This window comes from Cucurbita pepo, chromosome 17 (genome assembly GCF_057944985.1).
Source record: "Cucurbita pepo subsp. pepo isolate OVF chromosome 17, ASM5794498v1, whole genome shotgun sequence".
In the NCBI taxonomy this organism is placed as follows: domain Eukaryota; kingdom Viridiplantae; phylum Streptophyta; class Magnoliopsida; order Cucurbitales; family Cucurbitaceae; genus Cucurbita; species Cucurbita pepo.
The window spans coordinates 9272826-9292397 of record NC_141814.1 but is presented as its reverse complement, the minus strand read 5'-3'; positions in this window follow the sequence as shown (position 1 = coordinate 9292397).

Sequence of the window (19572 nt, the reverse complement as noted above, 5' to 3'; positions counted from 1 at the left end):
AAATGATCGAGCCTGATCAATCCTGACAAAAATTTTGACAAATGTCGAGCGGTACTCGGATTTTTTTTGCACGTGCTTCAAACATCCCAGATTAGGGTTTCGATTCTAAGCACTCTTTTGCTGTTTTATTTATGCACTCCGTTTCTTCGAAATTCTATCATAAATCATTATGCCTGATCATTCCCCACTAAAATTTTGAAAAACGTAGATTCTTACTCAGCTTATTTAGCACATGCTTCAAACACCCTGGATTAGGGTTTCTAGATTAGGGTTTCAATTTTAAGCAATCGTTTACTGTTTTATACACTCCGTTTCTTCGAAATTCTATTCTAAATCATGAAGCCTAATCATTCCCCACAAAAATTTCTTAAAATGTCGCATATTACTCGGTTTTTTATAGCACGTACTTCAAACCTTCCAAATTAGGGTTTTCAAATTATGGTTTCAATTTTAAGCACTCTTTTACTATGTTATACACTCCGTTTCTTTGACATTCTATTATAAATGATCGAGCCTGATCAATCCTGACAAAAATTTTGACAAATGTCGAGCGGTACTCGGATTTTTTTTGCACGTGCTTCAAACATCCCAGATTAGGGTTTCGATTCTAAGCACTCTTTTGCTGTTTTATTTATGCACTCCGTTTCTTCGAAATTCTATCATAAATCATTATGCCTGATCATTCCCCACTAAAATTTTGAAAAACGTAGATTCTTACTCAGCTTATTTAGCACATGCTTCAAACACCCTGGATTAGGGTTTCTAGATTAGGGTTTCAATTTTAAGCAATCGTTTACTGTTTTATACACTCCGTTTCTTCGAAATTCTATTCTAAATCATGAAGCCTAATCATTCCCCACAAAAATTTCTTAAAATGTCGCATATTACTCGGTTTTTTATAGCACGTACTTCAAACCTTCCAAATTAGGGTTTTCAAATTATGGTTTCAATTTTAAGCACTCTTTTACTATGTTATACACTCCGTTTCTTTGACATTCTATTATAAATGATCGAGCCTGATCAATCCTGACAAAAATTTTGACAAATGTCGAGCGGTACTCGGATTTTTTTTGCACGTGCTTCAAACATCCCAGATTAGGGTTTCGATTCTAAGCACTCTTTTGCTGTTTTATTTATGCACTCCGTTTCTTCGAAATTCTATCATAAATCATTATGCCTGATCATTCCCCACTAAAATTTTGAAAAACGTAGATTCTTACTCAGCTTATTTAGCACATGCTTCAAACACCCTGGATTAGGGTTTCTAGATTAGGGTTTCAATTTTAAGCAATCGTTTACTGTTTTATACACTCCGTTTCTTCGAAATTCTATTCTAAATCATGAAGCCTAATCATTCCCCACAAAAATTTCTTAAAATGTCGCATATTACTCGGTTTTTTATAGCACGTACTTCAAACCTTCCAAATTAGGGTTTTCAAATTATGGTTTCAATTTTAAGCACTCTTTTACTATGTTATACACTCCGTTTCTTTGACATTCTATTATAAATGATCGAGCCTGATCAATCCTGACAAAAATTTTGACAAATGTCGAGCGGTACTCGGATTTTTTTTGCACGTGCTTCAAACATCCCAGATTAGGGTTTCGATTCTAAGCACTCTTTTGCTGTTTTATTTATGCACTCCGTTTCTTCGAAATTCTATCATAAATCATTATGCCTGATCATTCCCCACTAAAATTTTGAAAAACGTAGATTCTTACTCAGCTTATTTAGCACATGCTTCAAACACCCTGGATTAGGGTTTCTAGATTAGGGTTTCAATTTTAAGCAATCGTTTACTGTTTTATACACTCCGTTTCTTCGAAATTCTATTCTAAATCATGAAGCCTAATCATTCCCCACAAAAATTTCTTAAAATGTCGCATATTACTCGGTTTTTTATAGCACGTACTTCAAACCTTCCAAATTAGGGTTTTCAAATTATGGTTTCAATTTTAAGCACTCTTTTACTATGTTATACACTCCGTTTCTTTGACATTCTATTATAAATGATCGAGCCTGATCAATCCTGACAAAAATTTTGACAAATGTCGAGCGGTACTCGGATTTTTTTTGCACGTGCTTCAAACATCCCAGATTAGGGTTTCGATTCTAAGCACTCTTTTGCTGTTTTATTTATGCACTCCGTTTCTTCGAAATTCTATCATAAATCATTATGCCTGATCATTCCCCACTAAAATTTTGAAAAACGTAGATTCTTACTCAGCTTATTTAGCACATGCTTCAAACACCCTGGATTAGGGTTTCTAGATTAGGGTTTCAATTTTAAGCAATCGTTTACTGTTTTATACACTCCGTTTCTTCGAAATTCTATTCTAAATCATGAAGCCTAATCATTCCCCACAAAAATTTCTTAAAATGTCGCATATTACTCGGTTTTTTATAGCACGTACTTCAAACCTTCCAAATTAGGGTTTTCAAATTATGGTTTCAATTTTAAGCACTCTTTTACTATGTTATACACTCCGTTTCTTTGACATTCTATTATAAATGATCGAGCCTGATCAATCCTGACAAAAATTTTGACAAATGTCGAGCGGTACTCGGATTTTTTTTGCACGTGCTTCAAACATCCCAGATTAGGGTTTCGATTCTAAGCACTCTTTTGCTGTTTTATTTATGCACTCCGTTTCTTCGAAATTCTATCATAAATCATTATGCCTGATCATTCCCCACTAAAATTTTGAAAAACGTAGATTCTTACTCAGCTTATTTAGCACATGCTTCAAACACCCTGGATTAGGGTTTCTAGATTAGGGTTTCAATTTTAAGCAATCGTTTACTGTTTTATACACTCCGTTTCTTCGAAATTCTATTCTAAATCATGAAGCCTAATCATTCCCCACAAAAATTTCTTAAAATGTCGCATATTACTCGGTTTTTTATAGCACGTACTTCAAACCTTCCAAATTAGGGTTTTCAAATTATGGTTTCAATTTTAAGCACTCTTTTACTATGTTATACACTCCGTTTCTTTGACATTCTATTATAAATGATCGAGCCTGATCAATCCTGACAAAAATTTTGACAAATGTCGAGCGGTACTCGGATTTTTTTTGCACGTGCTTCAAACATCCCAGATTAGGGTTTCGATTCTAAGCACTCTTTTGCTGTTTTATTTATGCACTCCGTTTCTTCGAAATTCTATCATAAATCATTATGCCTGATCATTCCCCACTAAAATTTTGAAAAACGTAGATTCTTACTCAGCTTATTTAGCACATGCTTCAAACACCCTGGATTAGGGTTTCTAGATTAGGGTTTCAATTTTAAGCAATCGTTTACTGTTTTATACACTCCGTTTCTTCGAAATTCTATTCTAAATCATGAAGCCTAATCATTCCCCACAAAAATTTCTTAAAATGTCGCATATTACTCGGTTTTTTATAGCACGTACTTCAAACCTTCCAAATTAGGGTTTTCAAATTATGGTTTCAATTTTAAGCACTCTTTTACTATGTTATACACTCCGTTTCTTTGACATTCTATTATAAATGATCGAGCCTGATCAATCCTGACAAAAATTTTGACAAATGTCGAGCGGTACTCGGATTTTTTTTGCACGTGCTTCAAACATCCCAGATTAGGGTTTCGATTCTAAGCACTCTTTTGCTGTTTTATTTATGCACTCCGTTTCTTCGAAATTCTATCATAAATCATTATGCCTGATCATTCCCCACTAAAATTTTGAAAAACGTAGATTCTTACTCAGCTTATTTAGCACATGCTTCAAACACCCTGGATTAGGGTTTCTAGATTAGGGTTTCAATTTTAAGCAATCGTTTACTGTTTTATACACTCCGTTTCTTCGAAATTCTATTCTAAATCATGAAGCCTAATCATTCCCCACAAAAATTTCTTAAAATGTCGCATATTACTCGGTTTTTTATAGCACGTACTTCAAACCTTCCAAATTAGGGTTTTCAAATTATGGTTTCAATTTTAAGCACTCTTTTACTATGTTATACACTCCGTTTCTTTGACATTCTATTATAAATGATCGAGCCTGATCAATCCTGACAAAAATTTTGACAAATGTCGAGCGGTACTCGGATTTTTTTTGCACGTGCTTCAAACATCCCAGATTAGGGTTTCGATTCTAAGCACTCTTTTGCTGTTTTATTTATGCACTCCGTTTCTTCGAAATTCTATCATAAATCATTATGCCTGATCATTCCCCACTAAAATTTTGAAAAACGTAGATTCTTACTCAGCTTATTTAGCACATGCTTCAAACACCCTGGATTAGGGTTTCTAGATTAGGGTTTCAATTTTAAGCAATCGTTTACTGTTTTATACACTCCGTTTCTTCGAAATTCTATTCTAAATCATGAAGCCTAATCATTCCCCACAAAAATTTCTTAAAATGTCGCATATTACTCGGTTTTTTATAGCACGTACTTCAAACCTTCCAAATTAGGGTTTTCAAATTATGGTTTCAATTTTAAGCACTCTTTTACTATGTTATACACTCCGTTTCTTTGACATTCTATTATAAATGATCGAGCCTGATCAATCCTGACAAAAATTTTGACAAATGTCGAGCGGTACTCGGATTTTTTTTGCACGTGCTTCAAACATCCCAGATTAGGGTTTCGATTCTAAGCACTCTTTTGCTGTTTTATTTATGCACTCCGTTTCTTCGAAATTCTATCATAAATCATTATGCCTGATCATTCCCCACTAAAATTTTGAAAAACGTAGATTCTTACTCAGCTTATTTAGCACATGCTTCAAACACCCTGGATTAGGGTTTCTAGATTAGGGTTTCAATTTTAAGCAATCGTTTACTGTTTTATACACTCCGTTTCTTCGAAATTCTATTCTAAATCATGAAGCCTAATCATTCCCCACAAAAATTTCTTAAAATGTCGCATATTACTCGGTTTTTTATAGCACGTACTTCAAACCTTCCAAATTAGGGTTTTCAAATTATGGTTTCAATTTTAAGCACTCTTTTACTATGTTATACACTCCGTTTCTTTGACATTCTATTATAAATGATCGAGCCTGATCAATCCTGACAAAAATTTTGACAAATGTCGAGCGGTACTCGGATTTTTTTTGCACGTGCTTCAAACATCCCAGATTAGGGTTTCGATTCTAAGCACTCTTTTGCTGTTTTATTTATGCACTCCGTTTCTTCGAAATTCTATCATAAATCATTATGCCTGATCATTCCCCACTAAAATTTTGAAAAACGTAGATTCTTACTCAGCTTATTTAGCACATGCTTCAAACACCCTGGATTAGGGTTTCTAGATTAGGGTTTCAATTTTAAGCAATCGTTTACTGTTTTATACACTCCGTTTCTTCGAAATTCTATTCTAAATCATGAAGCCTAATCATTCCCCACAAAAATTTCTTAAAATGTCGCATATTACTCGGTTTTTTATAGCACGTACTTCAAACCTTCCAAATTAGGGTTTTCAAATTATGGTTTCAATTTTAAGCACTCTTTTACTATGTTATACACTCCGTTTCTTTGACATTCTATTATAAATGATCGAGCCTGATCAATCCTGACAAAAATTTTGACAAATGTCGAGCGGTACTCGGATTTTTTTTGCACGTGCTTCAAACATCCCAGATTAGGGTTTCGATTCTAAGCACTCTTTTGCTGTTTTATTTATGCACTCCGTTTCTTCGAAATTCTATCATAAATCATTATGCCTGATCATTCCCCACTAAAATTTTGAAAAACGTAGATTCTTACTCAGCTTATTTAGCACATGCTTCAAACACCCTGGATTAGGGTTTCTAGATTAGGGTTTCAATTTTAAGCAATCGTTTACTGTTTTATACACTCCGTTTCTTCGAAATTCTATTCTAAATCATGAAGCCTAATCATTCCCCACAAAAATTTCTTAAAATGTCGCATATTACTCGGTTTTTTATAGCACGTACTTCAAACCTTCCAAATTAGGGTTTTCAAATTATGGTTTCAATTTTAAGCACTCTTTTACTATGTTATACACTCCGTTTCTTTGACATTCTATTATAAATGATCGAGCCTGATCAATCCTGACAAAAATTTTGACAAATGTCGAGCGGTACTCGGATTTTTTTTGCACGTGCTTCAAACATCCCAGATTAGGGTTTCGATTCTAAGCACTCTTTTGCTGTTTTATTTATGCACTCCGTTTCTTCGAAATTCTATCATAAATCATTATGCCTGATCATTCCCCACTAAAATTTTGAAAAACGTAGATTCTTACTCAGCTTATTTAGCACATGCTTCAAACACCCTGGATTAGGGTTTCTAGATTAGGGTTTCAATTTTAAGCAATCGTTTACTGTTTTATACACTCCGTTTCTTCGAAATTCTATTCTAAATCATGAAGCCTAATCATTCCCCACAAAAATTTCTTAAAATGTCGCATATTACTCGGTTTTTTATAGCACGTACTTCAAACCTTCCAAATTAGGGTTTTCAAATTATGGTTTCAATTTTAAGCACTCTTTTACTATGTTATACACTCCGTTTCTTTGACATTCTATTATAAATGATCGAGCCTGATCAATCCTGACAAAAATTTTGACAAATGTCGAGCGGTACTCGGATTTTTTTTGCACGTGCTTCAAACATCCCAGATTAGGGTTTCGATTCTAAGCACTCTTTTGCTGTTTTATTTATGCACTCCGTTTCTTCGAAATTCTATCATAAATCATTATGCCTGATCATTCCCCACTAAAATTTTGAAAAACGTAGATTCTTACTCAGCTTATTTAGCACATGCTTCAAACACCCTGGATTAGGGTTTCTAGATTAGGGTTTCAATTTTAAGCAATCGTTTACTGTTTTATACACTCCGTTTCTTCGAAATTCTATTCTAAATCATGAAGCCTAATCATTCCCCACAAAAATTTCTTAAAATGTCGCATATTACTCGGTTTTTTATAGCACGTACTTCAAACCTTCCAAATTAGGGTTTTCAAATTATGGTTTCAATTTTAAGCACTCTTTTACTATGTTATACACTCCGTTTCTTTGACATTCTATTATAAATGATCGAGCCTGATCAATCCTGACAAAAATTTTGACAAATGTCGAGCGGTACTCGGATTTTTTTTGCACGTGCTTCAAACATCCCAGATTAGGGTTTCGATTCTAAGCACTCTTTTGCTGTTTTATTTATGCACTCCGTTTCTTCGAAATTCTATCATAAATCATTATGCCTGATCATTCCCCACTAAAATTTTGAAAAACGTAGATTCTTACTCAGCTTATTTAGCACATGCTTCAAACACCCTGGATTAGGGTTTCTAGATTAGGGTTTCAATTTTAAGCAATCGTTTACTGTTTTATACACTCCGTTTCTTCGAAATTCTATTCTAAATCATGAAGCCTAATCATTCCCCACAAAAATTTCTTAAAATGTCGCATATTACTCGGTTTTTTATAGCACGTACTTCAAACCTTCCAAATTAGGGTTTTCAAATTATGGTTTCAATTTTAAGCACTCTTTTACTATGTTATACACTCCGTTTCTTTGACATTCTATTATAAATGATCGAGCCTGATCAATCCTGACAAAAATTTTGACAAATGTCGAGCGGTACTCGGATTTTTTTTGCACGTGCTTCAAACATCCCAGATTAGGGTTTCGATTCTAAGCACTCTTTTGCTGTTTTATTTATGCACTCCGTTTCTTCGAAATTCTATCATAAATCATTATGCCTGATCATTCCCCACTAAAATTTTGAAAAACGTAGATTCTTACTCAGCTTATTTAGCACATGCTTCAAACACCCTGGATTAGGGTTTCTAGATTAGGGTTTCAATTTTAAGCAATCGTTTACTGTTTTATACACTCCGTTTCTTCGAAATTCTATTCTAAATCATGAAGCCTAATCATTCCCCACAAAAATTTCTTAAAATGTCGCATATTACTCGGTTTTTTATAGCACGTACTTCAAACCTTCCAAATTAGGGTTTTCAAATTATGGTTTCAATTTTAAGCACTCTTTTACTATGTTATACACTCCGTTTCTTTGACATTCTATTATAAATGATCGAGCCTGATCAATCCTGACAAAAATTTTGACAAATGTCGAGCGGTACTCGGATTTTTTTTGCACGTGCTTCAAACATCCCAGATTAGGGTTTCGATTCTAAGCACTGTTTTGCTGTTTTATTTATGCACTCCGTTTCTTCGAAATTCTATCATAAATCATTATGCCTGATCATTCCCCACTAAAATTTTGAAAAACGTAGATTCTTACTCAGCTTATTTAGCACATGCTTCAAACACCCTGGATTAGGGTTTCTAGATTAGGGTTTCAATTTTAAGCAATCGTTTACTGTTTTATACACTCCGTTTCTTCGAAATTCTATTCTAAATCATGAAGCCTAATCATTCCCCACAAAAATTTCTTAAAATGTCGCATATTACTCGGTTTTTATAGCACGTACTTCAAACCTTCCAAATTAGGGTTTTCAAATTATGGTTTCAATTTTAAGCACTCTTTTACTATGTTATACACTCCGTTTCTTTGACATTCTATTATAAATGATCGAGCCTGATCAATCCTGACAAAAATTTTGACAAATGTCGAGCGGTACTCGGATTTTTTTTGCACGTGCTTCAAACATCCCAGATTAGGGTTTCGATTCTAAGCACTCTTTTGCTGTTTTATTTATGCACTCCGTTTCTTCGAAATTCTATTATAAATCATTATGCCTGATCATTCCCCACTAAAATTTTGAAAAACGTAGATTCTTACTCAGCTTATTTAGCACATGCTTCAAACACCCTGGATTAGGGTTTCTAGATTAGGGTTTCAATTTTAAGCAATCGTTTACTGTTTTATACACTCCGTTTCTTCGAAATTCTATTCTAAATCATGAAGCCTAATCATTCCCCACAAAAATTTCTTAAAATGTCGCATATTACTCGGTTTTTATAGCACGTACTTCAAACCTTCCAAATTAGGGTTTTCAAATTATGGTTTCAATTTTAAGCACTCTTTTACTATGTTATACACTCCGTTTCTTTGACATTCTATTATAAATGATCGAGCCTGATCAATCCTGACAAAAATTTTGACAAATGTCGAGCGGTACTCGGATTTTTTTTGCACGTGCTTCAAACATCCCAGATTAGGGTTTCGATTCTAAGCACTCTTTTGCTGTTTTATTTATGCACTCCGTTTCTTCGAAATTCTATCATAAATCATTATGCCTGATCATTCCCCACTAAAATTTTGAAAAACGTAGATTCTTACTCAGCTTATTTAGCACATGCTTCAAACACCCTGGATTAGGGTTTCTAGATTAGGGTTTCAATTTTAAGCAATCGTTTACTGTTTTATACACTCCGTTTCTTCGAAATTCTATTCTAAATCATGAAGCCTAATCATTCCCCACAAAAATTTCTTAAAATGTCGCATATTACTCGGTTTTTATAGCACGTCCTTCAAACCTTCCAAATTAGGGTTTTCAAATTATGGTTTCAATTTTAAGCACTCTTTTACTATGTTATACACTCCGTTTCTTTGACATTCTATTATAAATGATCGAGCCTGATCAATCCTGACAAAAATTTTGACAAATGTCGAGCGGTACTCGGATTTTTTTTGCACGTGCTTCAAACATCCCAGATTAGGGTTTCGATTCTAAGCACTCTTTTGCTGTTTTATTTATGCACTCCGTTTCTTCGAAATTCTATCATAAATCATTATGCCTGATCATTCCCCACTAAAATTTTGAAAAACGTAGATTCTTACTCAGCTTATTTAGCACATGCTTCAAACACCCTGGATTAGGGTTTCTAGATTAGGGTTTCAATTTTAAGCAATCGTTTACTGTTTTATACACTCCGTTTCTTCGAAATTCTATTCTAAATCATGAAGCCTAATCATTCCCCACAAAAATTTCTTAAAATGTCGCATATTACTCGGTTTTTATAGCACGTACTTCAAACCTTCCAAATTAGGGTTTTCAAATTATGGTTTCAATTTTAAGCACTCTTTTACTATGTTATACACTCCGTTTCTTTGACATTCTATTATAAATGATCGAGCCTGATCAATCCTGACAAAAATTTTGACAAATGTCGAGCGGTACTCGGATTTTTTTTGCACGTGCTTCAAACATCCCAGATTAGGGTTTCGATTCTAAGCACTCTTTTGCTGTTTTATTTATGCACTCCGTTTCTTCGAAATTCTATCATAAATCATTATGCCTGATCATTCCCCACTAAAATTTTGAAAAACGTAGATTCTTACTCAGCTTATTTAGCACATGCTTCAAACACCCTGGATTAGGGTTTCTAGATTAGGGTTTCAATTTTAAGCAATCGTTTACTGTTTTATACACTCCGTTTCTTCGAAATTCTATTCTAAATCATGAAGCCTAATCATTCCCCACAAAAATTTCTTAAAATGTCGCATATTACTCGGTTTTTATAGCACGTACTTCAAACCTTCCAAATTAGGGTTTTCAAATTATGGTTTCAATTTTAAGCACTCTTTTACTATGTTATACACTCCGTTTCTTTGACATTCTATTATAAATGATCGAGCCTGATCAATCCTGACAAAAATTTTGACAAATGTCGAGCGGTACTCGGATTTTTTTTGCACGTGCTTCAAACATCCCAGATTAGGGTTTCGATTCTAAGCACTCTTTTGCTGTTTTATTTATGCACTCCGTTTCTTCGAAATTCTATTATAAATCATTATGCCTGATCATTCCCCACTAAAATTTTGAAAAACGTAGATTCTTACTCAGCTTATTTAGCACATGCTTCAAACACCCTGGATTAGGGTTTCTAGATTAGGGTTTCAATTTTAAGCAATCGTTTACTGTTTTATACACTCCGTTTCTTCGAAATTCTATTCTAAATCATGAAGCCTAATCATTCCCCACAAAAATTTCTTAAAATGTCGCATATTACTCGGTTTTTATAGCACGTACTTCAAACCTTCCAAATTAGGGTTTTCAAATTATGGTTTCAATTTTAAGCACTCTTTTACTATGTTATACACTCCGTTTCTTTGACATTCTATTATAAATGATCGAGCCTGATCAATCCTGACAAAAATTTTGACAAATGTCGAGCGGTACTCGGATTTTTTTTGCACGTGCTTCAAACATCCCAGATTAGGGTTTCGATTCTAAGCACTCTTTTGCTGTTTTATTTATGCACTCCGTTTCTTCGAAATTCTATCATAAATCATTATGCCTGATCATTCCCCACTAAAATTTTGAAAAACGTAGATTCTTACTCAGCTTATTTAGCACATGCTTCAAACACCCTGGATTAGGGTTTCTAGATTAGGGTTTCAATTTTAAGCAATCGTTTACTGTTTTATACACTCCGTTTCTTCGAAATTCTATTCTAAATCATGAAGCCTAATCATTCCCCACAAAAATTTCTTAAAATGTCGCATATTACTCGGTTTTTATAGCACGTACTTCAAACCTTCCAAATTAGGGTTTTCAAATTATGGTTTCAATTTTAAGCACTCTTTTACTATGTTATACACTCCGTTTCTTTGACATTCTATTATAAATGATCGAGCCTGATCAATCCTGACAAAAATTTTGACAAATGTCGAGCGGTACTCGGATTTTTTTTGCACGTGCTTCAAACATCCCAGATTAGGGTTTCGATTCTAAGCACTCTTTTGCTGTTTTATTTATGCACTCCGTTTCTTCGAAATTCTATTATAAATCATTATGCCTGATCATTCCCCACTAAAATTTTGAAAAACGTAGATTCTTACTCAGCTTATTTAGCACATGCTTCAAACACCCTGGATTAGGGTTTCTAGATTAGGGTTTCAATTTTAAGCAATCGTTTACTGTTTTATACACTCCGTTTCTTCGAAATTCTATTCTAAATCATGAAGCCTAATCATTCCCCACAAAAATTTCTTAAAATGTCGCATATTACTCGGTTTTTATAGCACGTACTTCAAACCTTCCAAATTAGGGTTTTCAAATTATGGTTTCAATTTTAAGCACTCTTTTACTATGTTATACACTCCGTTTCTTTGACATTCTATTATAAATGATCGAGCCTGATCAATCCTGACAAAAATTTTGACAAATGTCGAGCGGTACTCGGATTTTTTTTGCACGTGCTTCAAACATCCCAGATTAGGGTTTCGATTCTAAGCACTCTTTTGCTGTTTTATTTATGCACTCCGTTTCTTCGAAATTCTATTATAAATCATTATGCCTGATCATTCCCCACTAAAATTTTGAAAAACGTAGATTCTTACTCAGCTTATTTAGCACATGCTTCAAACACCCTGGATTAGGGTTTCTAGATTAGGGTTTCAATTTTAAGCAATCGTTTACTGTTTTATACACTCCGTTTCTTCGAAATTCTATTCTAAATCATGAAGCCTAATCATTCCCCACAAAAATTTCTTAAAATGTCGCATATTACTCGGTTTTTATAGCACGTACTTCAAACCTTCCAAATTAGGGTTTTCAAATTATGGTTTCAATTTTAAGCACTCTTTTACTATGTTATACACTCCGTTTCTTTGACATTCTATTATAAATGATCGAGCCTGATCAATCCTGACAAAAATTTTGACAAATGTCGAGCGGTACTCGGATTTTTTTTGCACGTGCTTCAAACATCCCAGATTAGGGTTTCGATTCTAAGCACTCTTTTGCTGTTTTATTTATGCACTCCGTTTCTTCGAAATTCTATTATAAATCATTATGCCTGATCATTCCCCACTAAAATTTTGAAAAACGTAGATTCTTACTCAGCTTATTTAGCACATGCTTCAAACACCCTGGATTAGGGTTTCTAGATTAGGGTTTCAATTTTAAGCAATCGTTTACTGTTTTATACACTCCGTTTCTTCGAAATTCTATTCTAAATCATGAAGCCTAATCATTCCCCACAAAAATTTCTTAAAATGTCGCATATTACTCGGTTTTTATAGCACGTACTTCAAACCTTCCAAATTAGGGTTTTCAAATTATGGTTTCAATTTTAAGCACTCTTTTACTATGTTATACACTCCGTTTCTTTGACATTCTATTATAAATGATCGAGCCTGATCAATCCTGACAAAAATTTTGACAAATGTCGAGCGGTACTCGGATTTTTTTTGCACGTGCTTCAAACATCCCAGATTAGGGTTTCGATTCTAAGCACTCTTTTGCTGTTTTATTTATGCACTCCGTTTCTTCGAAATTCTATTATAAATCATTATGCCTGATCATTCCCCACTAAAATTTTGAAAAACGTAGATTCTTACTCAGCTTATTTAGCACATGCTTCAAACACCCTGGATTAGGGTTTCTAGATTAGGGTTTCAATTTTAAGCAATCGTTTACTGTTTTATACACTCCGTTTCTTCGAAATTCTATTCTAAATCATGAAGCCTAATCATTCCCCACAAAAATTTCTTAAAATGTCGCATATTACTCGGTTTTTATAGCACGTACTTCAAACCTTCCAAATTAGGGTTTTCAAATTATGGTTTCAATTTTAAGCACTCTTTTACTATGTTATACACTCCGTTTCTTTGACATTCTATTATAAATGATCGAGCCTGATCAATCCTGACAAAAATTTTGACAAATGTCGAGCGGTACTCGGATTTTTTTTGCACGTGCTTCAAACATCCCAGATTAGGGTTTCGATTCTAAGCACTCTTTTGCTGTTTTATTTATGCACTCCGTTTCTTCGAAATTCTATTATAAATCATTATGCCTGATCATTCCCCACTAAAATTTTGAAAAACGTAGATTCTTACTCAGCTTATTTAGCACATGCTTCAAACACCCTGGATTAGGGTTTCTAGATTAGGGTTTCAATTTTAAGCAATCGTTTACTGTTTTATACACTCCGTTTCTTCGAAATTCTATTCTAAATCATGAAGCCTAATCATTCCCCACAAAAATTTCTTAAAATGTCGCATATTACTCGGTTTTTATAGCACGTACTTCAAACCTTCCAAATTAGGGTTTTCAAATTATGGTTTCAATTTTAAGCACTCTTTTACTATGTTATACACTCCGTTTCTTTGACATTCTATTATAAATGATCGAGCCTGATCAATCCTGACAAAAATTTTGACAAATGTCGAGCGGTACTCGGATTTTTTTTGCACGTGCTTCAAACATCCCAGATTAGGGTTTCGATTCTAAGCACTCTTTTGCTGTTTTATTTATGCACTCCGTTTCTTCGAAATTCTATTATAAATCATTATGCCTGATCATTCCCCACTAAAATTTTGAAAAACGTAGATTCTTACTCAGCTTATTTAGCACATGCTTCAAACACCCTGGATTAGGGTTTCTAGATTAGGGTTTCAATTTTAAGCAATCGTTTACTGTTTTATACACTCCGTTTCTTCGAAATTCTATTCTAAATCATGAAGCCTAATCATTCCCCACAAAAATTTCTTAAAATGTCGCATATTACTCGGTTTTTATAGCACGTACTTCAAACCTTCCAAATTAGGGTTTTCAAATTATGGTTTCAATTTTAAGCACTCTTTTACTATGTTATACACTCCGTTTCTTTGACATTCTATTATAAATGATCGAGCCTGATCAATCCTGACAAAAATTTTGACAAATGTCGAGCGGTACTCGGATTTTTTTTGCACGTGCTTCAAACATCCCAGATTAGGGTTTCGATTCTAAGCACTCTTTTGCTGTTTTATTTATGCACTCCGTTTCTTCGAAATTCTATTATAAATCATTATGCCTGATCATTCCCCACTAAAATTTTGAAAAACGTAGATTCTTACTCAGCTTATTTAGCACATGCTTCAAACACCCTGGATTAGGGTTTCTAGATTAGGGTTTCAATTTTAAGCAATCGTTTACTGTTTTATACACTCCGTTTCTTCGAAATTCTATTCTAAATCATGAAGCCTAATCATTCCCCACAAAAATTTCTTAAAATGTCGCATATTACTCGGTTTTTATAGCACGTACTTCAAACCTTCCAAATTAGGGTTTTCAAATTATGGTTTCAATTTTAAGCACTCTTTTACTATGTTATACACTCCGTTTCTTTGACATTCTATTATAAATGATCGAGCCTGATCAATCCTGACAAAAATTTTGACAAATGTCGAGCGGTACTCGGATTTTTTTTGCACGTGCTTCAAACATCCCAGATTAGGGTTTCGATTCTAAGCACTCTTTTGCTGTTTTATTTATGCACTCCGTTTCTTCGAAATTCTATTATAAATCATTATGCCTGATCATTCCCCACTAAAATTTTGAAAAACGTAGATTCTTACTCAGCTTATTTAGCACATGCTTCAAACACCCTGGATTAGGGTTTCTAGATTAGGGTTTCAATTTTAAGCAATCGTTTACTGTTTTATACACTCCGTTTCTTCGAAATTCTATTCTAAATCATGAAGCCTAATCATTCCCCACAAAAATTTCTTAAAATGTCGCATATTACTCGGTTTTTATAGCACGTACTTCAAACCTTCCAAATTAGGGTTTTCAAATTATGGTTTCAATTTTAAGCACTCTTTTACTATGTTATACACTCCGTTTCTTTGACATTCTATTATAAATGATCGAGCCTGATCAATCCTGACAAAAATTTTGACAAATGTCGAGCGGTACTCGGATTTTTTTTGCACGTGCTTCAAACATCCCAGATTAGGGTTTCGATTCTAAGCACTCTTTTGCTGTTTTATTTATGCACTCCGTTTCTTCGAAATTCTATTATAAATCATTATGCCTGATCATTCCCCACTAAAATTTTGAAAAACGTAGATTCTTACTCAGCTTATTTAGCACATGCTTCAAACACCCTGGATTAGGGTTTCTAGATTAGGGTTTCAATTTTAAGCAATCGTTTACTGTTTTATACACTCCGTTTCTTCGAAATTCTATTCTAAATCATGAAGCCTAATCATTCCCCACAAAAATTTCTTAAAATGTCGCATATTACTCGGTTTTTATAGCACGTACTTCAAACCTTCCAAATTAGGGTTTTCAAATTATGGTTTCAATTTTAAGCACTCTTTTACTATGTTATACACTCCGTTTCTTTGACATTCTATTATAAATGATCGAGCCTGATCAATCCTGACAAAAATTTTGACAAATGTCGAGCGGTACTCGGATTTTTTTTGCACGTGCTTCAAACATCCCAGATTAGGGTTTCGATTCTAAGCACTCTTTTGCTGTTTTATTTATGCACTCCGTTTCTTCGAAATTCTATTATAAATCATTATGCCTGATCATTCCCCACTAAAATTTTGAAAAACGTAGATTCTTACTCAGCTTATTTAGCACATGCTTCAAACACCCTGGATTAGGGTTTCTAGATTAGGGTTTCAATTTTAAGCAATCGTTTACTGTTTTATACACTCCGTTTCTTCGAAATTCTATTCTAAATCATGAAGCCTAATCATTCCCCACAAAAATTTCTTAAAATGTCGCATATTACTCGGTTTTTATAGCACGTACTTCAAACCTTCCAAATTAGGGTTTTCAAATTATGGTTTCAATTTTAAGCACTCTTTTACTATGTTATACACTCCGTTTCTTTGACATTCTATTATAAATGATCGAGCCTGATCAATCCTGACAAAAATTTTGACAAATGTCGAGCGGTACTCGGATTTTTTTTGCACGTGCTTCAAACATCCCAGATTAGGGTTTCGATTCTAAGCACTCTTTTGCTGTTTTATTTATGCACTCCGTTTCTTCGAAATTCTATTATAAATCATTATGCCTGATCATTCCCCACTAAAATTTTGAAAAACGTAGATTCTTACTCAGCTTATTTAGCACATGCTTCAAACACCCTGGATTAGGGTTTCTAGATTAGGGTTTCAATTTTAAGCAATCGTTTACTGTTTTATACACTCCGTTTCTTCGAAATTCTATTCTAAATCATGAAGCCTAATCATTCCCCACAAAAATTTCTTAAAATGTCGCATATTACTCGGTTTTTATAGCACGTACTTCAAACCTTCCAAATTAGGGTTTTCAAATTATGGTTTCAATTTTAAGCACTCTTTTACTATGTTATACACTCCGTTTCTTTGACATTCTATTATAAATGATCGAGCCTGATCAATCCTGACAAAAATTTTGACAAATGTCGAGCGGTACTCGGATTTTTTTTGCACGTGCTTCAAACATCCCAGATTAGGGTTTCGATTCTAAGCACTCTTTTGCTGTTTTATTTATGCACTCCGTTTCTTCGAAATTCTATTATAAATCATTATGCCTGATCATTCCCCACTAAAATTTTGAAAAACGTAGATTCTTACTCAGCTTATTTAGCACATGCTTCAAACACCCTGGATTAGGGTTTCTAGATTAGGGTTTCAATTTTAAGCAATCGTTTACTGTTTTATACACTCCGTTTCTTCGAAATTCTATTCTAAATCATGAAGCCTAATCATTCCCCACAAAAATTTCTTAAAATGTCGCATATTACTCGGTTTTTATAGCACGTACTTCAAACCTTCCAAATTAGGGTTTTCAAATTATGGTTTCAATTTTAAGCACTCTTTTACTATGTTATACACTCCGTTTCTTTGACATTCTATTATAAATGATCGAGCCTGATCAATCCTGACAAAAATTTTGACAAATGTCGAGCGGTACTCGGATTTTTTTTGCACGTGCTTCAAACATCCCAGATTAGGGTTTCGATTCTAAGCACTCTTTTGCTGTTTTATTTATGCACTCCGTTTCTTCGAAATTCTATTATAAATCATTATGCCTGATCATTCCCCACTAAAATTTTGAAAAACGTAGATTCTTACTCAGCTTATTTAGCACATGCTTCAAACACCCTGGATTAGGGTTTCTAGATTAGGGTTTCAATTTTAAGCAATCGTTTACTGTTTTATACACTCCGTTTCTTCGAAATTCTATTCTAAATCATGAAGCCTAATCATTCCCCACAAAAATTTCTTAAAATGTCGCATATTACTCGGTTTTTATAGCACGTACTTCAAACCTTCCAAATTAGGGTTTTCAAATTATGGTTTCAATTTTAAGCACTCTTTTACTATGTTATACACTCCGTTTCTTTGACATTCTATTATAAATGATCGAGCCTGATCAATCCTGACAAAAATTTTGACAAATGTCGAGCGGTACTCGGATTTTTTTTGCACGTGCTTCAAACATCCCAGATTAGGGTTTCGATTCTAAGCACTCTTTTGCTGTTTTATTTATGCACTCCGTTTCTTCGAAATTCTATTATAAATCATTATGCCTGATCATTCCCCACTAAAATTTTGAAAAACGTAGATTCTTACTCAGCTTATTTAGCACATGCTTCAAACACCCTGGATTAGGGTTTCTAGATTAGGGTTTCAATTTTAAGCAATCGTTTACTGTTTTATACACTCCGTTTCTTCGAAATTCTATTCTAAATCATGAAGCCTAATCATTCCCCACAAAAATTTCTTAAAATGTCGCATATTACTCGGTTTTTATAGCACGTACTTCAAACCTTCCAAATTAGGGTTTTCAAATTATGGTTTCAATTTTAAGCACTCTTTTACTATGTTATACACTCCGTTTCTTTGACATTCTATTATAAATGATCGAGCCTGATCAATCCTGACAAAAATTTTGACAAATGTCGAGCGGTACTCGGATTTTTTTTGCACGTGCTTCAAACATCCCAGATTAGGGTTTCGATTCTAAGCACTCTTTTGCTGTTTTATTTATGCACTCCGTTTCTTCGAAATTCTATTATAAATCATTATGCCTGATCATTCCCCACTAAAATTTTGAAAAACGTAGATTCTTACTCAGCTTATTTAGCACATGCTTCAAACACCCTGGATTAGGGTTTCTAGATTAGGGTTTCAATTTTAAGCAATCGTTTACTGTTTTATACACTCCGTTTCTTCGAAATTCTATTCTAAATCATGAAGCCTAATCATTCCCCACAAAAATTTCTTAAAATGTCGCATATTACTCGGTTTTTATAGCACGTACTTCAAACCTTCCAAATTAGGGTTTTCAAATTATGGTTTCAATTTTAAGCACTCTTTTACTATGTTATACACTCCGTTTCTTTGACATTCTATTATAAATGATCGAGCCTGATCAATCCTGACAAAAATTTTGACAAATGTCGAGCGGTACTCGGATTTTTTTTGCACGTGCTTCAAACATCCCAGATTAGGGTTTCGATTCTAAGCACTCTTTTGCTGTTTTATTTATGCACTCCGTTTCTTCGAAATTCTATTATAAATCATTATGCCTGATCATTCCCCACTAAAATTTTGAAAAACGTAGATTCTTACTCAGCTTATTTAGCACATGCTTCAAACACCCTGGATTAGGGTTTCTAGATTAGGGTTTCAATTTTAAGCAATCGTTTACTGTTTTATACACTCCGTTTCTTCGAAATTCTATTCTAAATCATGAAGCCTAATCATTCCCCACAAAAATTTCTTAAAATGTCGCATATTACTCGGTTTTTATAGCACGTACTTCAAACCTTCCAAATTAGGGTTTTCAAATTATGGTTTCAATTTTAAGCACTCTTTTACTATGTTATACACTCCGTTTCTTTGACATTCTATTATAAATGATCGAGCCTGAT